The sequence below is a fragment of the Aotus nancymaae genome, unplaced genomic scaffold (assembly GCF_030222135.1).
Source record: "Aotus nancymaae isolate 86718 unplaced genomic scaffold, 86718_ANA_hifiasm-v0.15.2.pri h1tg000043l, whole genome shotgun sequence".
NCBI classification, from domain to species: domain Eukaryota; kingdom Metazoa; phylum Chordata; class Mammalia; order Primates; family Aotidae; genus Aotus; species Aotus nancymaae.
The window spans coordinates 9,554,687-9,560,659 of record NW_026988457.1 but is presented as its reverse complement, the minus strand read 5'-3'; the positions used below and the strand labels follow the sequence as shown (position 1 = coordinate 9,560,659).

General features: G+C 41.8%; 1 pseudogene; it reads left to right on the top strand.

Annotated features, from left to right (window-relative positions):
- Positions 1 to 3,720: 3,720 nt before the first annotated feature.
- LOC105729197 (keratin, type I cytoskeletal 18-like) lies at positions 3,721 to 5,011 on the top strand (annotated as a pseudogene).
- Positions 5,012 to 5,973: the final 962 nt, after the last annotated feature.

The following is a 5,973-nucleotide window of genomic DNA, read 5'->3' as shown; positions in this document are numbered from 1 at the left end:
GGGATAAGAAGACTAGAATGCCATGGCAAGACAGCATGAATTTTGGATTACATCCAAACAATCAAGATTAAATGTTCTCTTAATCTTATTTTTAAGAGAACATTTATTCCAATGGGTTTTAAATGCAGCCAGTCATCAATTCAATGTAGATATCTTGAAGGCCTGATTAAGTTGATGATTGAGGAGAATAATATGGAAATGCACTCATTTTTCCTTCTCTTCACATTTCCCACCACCAACACATAAAATAAAAATACCACTACAAAATAAGTATGGAAGGTGGCCTCAGACCTCCTCTCCAACACTCCACCAACCCACCTGCTCACCCTGCTCCCAGGAGGAGAACTGATTGACCTAAAACTGACAGCACAGAGGGAAGGAAACAGCTCCAGTGTGCAGGCTTTGCCTCTGGTTGCCTTTGGGGACAGGCCTGCATGAGGGAGGAGTCGTTGCCCTTCACCACTGGAGTCCTCCGCACACTAACACACCGTTGTCCAGGGACTGCCTCTCAGAGGCAGGTCAGCAGGCCCATGTTTTCTTATGGATCCCTGTTCTCAGGGTTTCTCCTCAGGGCTGTGAGGTGAGTTCCCATTCCCTGTGCTGCCTGCTACATAGTGTAGGCTGTACGGTGGTTTCCCCAGATGAATCCTGAGATTCAAGCTTGGTTAAAGCAGTGAGAAGCCTCATTTTGCCCATCAATTCAGGCTTCATTTCCCAATCCAGTTTTAGCAATAATAAAGGTAATAATCTTTATTAGACTTCCACGTCTAATTCTGGTTTAGTATTCAGAATCAGAAAGAGAATTCCCGACAATAAGGAAAGGAAGACAGAGTTCATAGAACTATGGATGAGTATAAGGTGGAGATAAAGAAAAGGATAAAGGAGTCACCGGTGACCCCTGCAGACAACGCTTTGTCAATAGCTTCTCCACCATAGTCACGGAGAGCTGAAATTCAGTGATTCATCCAGCTTGGAAAAGAAATTTTTCTCTAATATGCCATCCTTGGTCTGAGTGTATTCGGGCAGAAATGCCTTGGCAGGACATTCAAGGAAAGCAGGAATGCCAGAATATACATTTTCAGCCCACAACACTAAGGGAAGGGAAGCAGAGAGGAAACAGTTTTATTAACACCACGTAGTTACTGCCTTCCTTGCAGGTAGGCTGAGACCAGGGACCTCAAATTAGGGACTCAACCGGCAGTGATTCACGTTTCTGAGAAATGTGCTGGTAAGACATTAAGTGACATTCAAAACAAATTTGTTATTTAAGGTAAAATTAAATAAGTGTCACTGACATCTCACATTATCCCTATATGTGTAATGCATTCTATTTTTCCTTTCTCGCCATTGGGATTTGAAATCTACACAGAGCCAAAATCCAATACTCCATCATCCACTGACTAATATATTTTCCAGCTTCTTCTGGGCCTGTTTTCTCAAGTTGTGAAATCCAAAACTATCCAAAGAAAATGTGTGCTGTGGACTGCAAATTTCTCAGATAACTTGCCACTTCATTATTTTTGATGTATAATAATATTGAGAATTAGGCAGATGTTGTAATATATGAACTGAAATCAATACAGCTTTTCAGTAGAGTATGGAATTTCATGTTATCTTAATACATCCTCGGAGTTTTTTTAAAAAAATAATGCTTGAAGAACTGAACAAAAACAATAAACTCATGTTAAAATATGTAAATTTTAGATATTTAATATATTAAACATTAATAAACAGTACCACACAAAAATTTGATTGCAATATTGACTGAAAAACATTAATGTGTTACATCCTACTGTTTTATAGCTTGGAATATCATTAATTTAAGAAGAGTTTATTCAAATTAGTTCTTGATAATATGAACATAAAGAAAATTTTTACATAGTCCATTCCTTCACTACTTTTTACATAAATGAACACTTTGTTTCTTCTTTCCCAGGAGAGTAGGCATAAAGAGTGATGTGCTTCCATTTGTCAGCATTTCTTTTTTTTTCAAAGGAGGATTGACTGACTTGGCACATAGCCCTCAAACAATATTTGTTGAATAAATGAATGAATAAATAAATGATGATTACATGTGATCCTGACTCATCGATACAGAGAGGAAGAGAGCAGTTTAGGCAAAAACGATAAAATAAAACTTCTTTTTAGTGAACAAAAATCCTACTATTTAAAAAGAGAAAGTGAAAAGTAGCAAACCAGAACAGAGTATCACTCATAAGCTATTTTTTAATTCGGCTATACACCCGCCCCCGCTACACACATACAAACAGAGGCTACCCAATCTATATCATCCCTCAGATAAAGCTAAAGGTGGGTCATAAGGAAAACTCTAAAAGTAGAAATAGCAGGAAATTTTTAACATTGCTGTTTTTCCATTCCACAATACATCGTCCTAGTTATCGATCTTTATTTCGAAGAAAAACAATTGTCAATCAAGAGCCCTTGGTATTCAGGAAAGTGGTGTTTGTAGAATACATTCAAGTTTCTTAGAGTAAAACATAGGTTGGGAATCTGGAAAACACACATCTGCTAAATTCCTAATAATATATTCATATGCAAAACTAATTTTCACATTAATAATGTTCTAACCTAATTGACTCCACTAAGAAACAGAGACTACCAGGTATCAAATTTACAGAAGTTTGATATCATAGATGCTTCAGAAAATTTCTCACATTTGGAATGGTAGACTAAAAAGGCTATACTTGCTCTTAGCTGTACTACAACTCACAAAGAAATCCTGCACTAGGTTTGAAAAAAAAAATCCCTCAAACAATACAAGGCAAATAAGCTCATAAATAGATCATCAGTAACATTCTGGTTGCCTGAATCACATTTGCAATGGTTTAGATTTATCCTTAAAGAATGGAATTGACATTCAAATGTAAAACATACAGATAAAATTAATAAATATTGTATGATCACGTGTATATCTTGCTAATAGGTGGTTAATAAGTGTAACAAAGTTCTTAAAAGACATCTACTAAGTTTTGTTAGTGATTATGTCCATGTACTTGGATTAGAAGTGATATCTTTTTTGCTTATCTGCACTATTCAAATTTATTTTTATAAGACAAACTTTTTAAAAAATTATATTCATGTCCCTGATATATGGTAATCACTTGCTAACTGAAGATAAAGAATTAGCTTCACTTTCCTTTTAATTTCAAAAAAAAAAAAGCCTCATGGCTGCTTACTCCTGTGTCTACTACAAGAAGTCTGAACTCTGGAAATTCCTGTCATTCCCTCATTTGCTGCCAACTTTAGCAACTGCTTTTGTTCATTTTGACAGCTCAGCTGCTTCTTTATTCCCTGCAGATTGATGGTGAAGCTCAACTACATGAATCACAGTCACTTACCACATTTTATTAATTTAGCCTAATTTGGTATTTCTCAACTGTGGGTTTCATTCAACTTTTAATTATCTGTGTATAACAGAAAGCGCAACTCATTGAGGATGTGCAGCTCCAACTTCTCTCCTAGTGACTTTCTGCTCCTTTTGGACAATCCCATTTGCAGAGGAAAACAGCAATTTGACAATTTGACTGAATGTGCTCCTGCATGTAACCTAGAAGGGACTTCAGGGATAAACTCCAGAATAAAGTTCGCGGTGGTAATTTTGTCAGCTTTCATGCTTATAAAAGTAGGACATTATTTATGCAATTAGTAATTTTAAAAAGTTTTCTGAGTCCTGTCCTCTCGCTCTCCTCCCCGGGCAGCATGAGTTTCACCATCGGCTCCACCTTCTCCACCAACTACTGGTCCCTGGGCTCTGTCCAGGTGCCCAGCTATGGTGCCCAGTGGGTCAGCAGTGCAGCCAGCTTCTATGCAGGCACCAGGGGCTCTGGTTCCTGCATCTCCATGTCCCGTGCCACCAGCTTCCGGGGTGGCATGGTGGCCAGGGTCCTGGCCGTGGGGATGGCCGCAGGTCTGTCAGGAATAGGAGGTATCCAGAATGAGAAGGAGACCATGCAAAGCCCGAACGACTGCCTGGCCTCCTACCTGGACAGAGTGAGGAATCTGGAGACAGAGAACCAGAAGCTGGAGAGCAAAATCCAGGAGCATCTGGAGAAGAAGGGACCCCAGGTCAGAGACTGAGGCCATTACTTCAAGACCATCGAGGACTTGAGGGCTCAGATCTTCACAAACACTGTGGACAATGCCCGCATTGTTCTGCAGATTGACAATGACTGCCTTGCTGCTGATGACTTTAGAGTCAAGTATGAGACAGAGCTGGCCATGCACCAGTCTGTGGAGAGTGATATCCATGGGCTCTGCAAGGTCATCGATGACACCAATGTCACTCAGCTGCAGCTGGAGACAGAGATGGAGGCTCTCAAGGAGGAGCTTCTTTCATGAAGAAGAACCATAAAGAGGAAGTAAAAGGCCTACAAGCCCAGATTGCCAGCTCTGGGTTGACCGTGGAGATAGATGCCCACAAATCTCAAGACCTCGCCAAGATCATGGCAGATAGGCAGGCTCAATATGACGAGCTGGCTCGGAAGAACCAAGAAGAGCTGGACAAGTACTGGTCTCAGCAGATTGGGGAGAGCACCACTGTGGTCACCACACAGTCCGCCAAGGTTAGAGCTGCTGAGATGACACTCACAGAGCTGAGACGTACAGTCCAGTCCTTGGAGATCGACTTGGACTCCATGAGAAACACAAAGATCAGCTTGGAGAACAGCCTGAGGGAGGTGGAGGCTCGCTATGCCCTACAGATGAAGCGGCTCAACGGGATCCTGCTGCACCTGGAGTCAGAGCTGGTACAGACCTGGGCAGAGGGACAGCGCCAGGCCCAGGAGTACGAGGCTCTACTGAACATCAAGGTGAAGCTGGAGATGCGATTGCCACCTACTGCTGCCTGCTGGAAGATGGCGAGGACTTCAGTCTTGGTGATGCCCTGGATAGCAGCAAATCCATGCAAACCATCCAAAAGACCACCACCCACAGGATAGTGGATGGCAAAGTGGTGTCCAAGACCAACGACACCAAAGTTCGGAGACATTAGGCCAGCAGAAGCAGGGGACCCTTTGGGGAGCAGGAGGCCAATAAAAAGTTCAGAGGTCATTGGATGTTAAAAAAGAAAAGATTTCATGTATTGAGTTTAATAGTTCCCTCACTGTCGACACCAGGATGTTGAAGCAAGATCAGTTTCCTTTTGCTCCTTTCTTCTCCTCCCCCATCCTCTTATAATATCCAATAACTACTCAAAGTAGTTAGACCTGTGTTATTCCAAGGAAAGTCTTCAAACTCTTCACTACCCTTTCACAACTGGATGAAGCTAGCCATGTAGATAACAAGTTTACATTTTCCAGTATATCTTTACTTCCACACAGACAACCACCCTTCTCTGTGGATATGAGTCTGAGGTGGGATTTCCCTATCTTCTCTGTTAAAGAGTGATGAGAGAAACTGAGGCCCAGGAAAATGAAGCAACTTGGCAAGACGTCCCAGGTTCACTCTCTTCAGCTATGACCATCCCCACTGGGGACTGCCAGCTAACGGCTCTCTATAGGCAGTAGTTTGCAGAGTGAGTCCTGAGTTCCTCAATGTCCATCCAACAAGGTCATAAGGAAGATGGTGGAGCTGGAATTAGCCTGGGAGTATACTTACTTCATGTCTCCTTCTTCCATTTCATTGGCTGGGCACTAAACTTATTCCAGCCAATAATCACCCACCACACAAGCTCTAGGGCTTCATGACCAGAAATGAACACCCACCAGAACAAGAATCCAGAGGTTTCCTTCAGCCTCTGTTATTGCCTTTTTAAATATCAAGATAATCATGTGTGCCAGATTAGATGGCTCACGCCTGTAATCCCAACACTTTAGGAGGCCGAGGCAGGAAAATTGCTTGAGTTCAGGAGTTGGATACCAGCTTGGATAGCGTCGTGAGACTCTTTTCTAAACACACACACACACAGACACACACAGACACACACACACACACACACACACACACACACACACA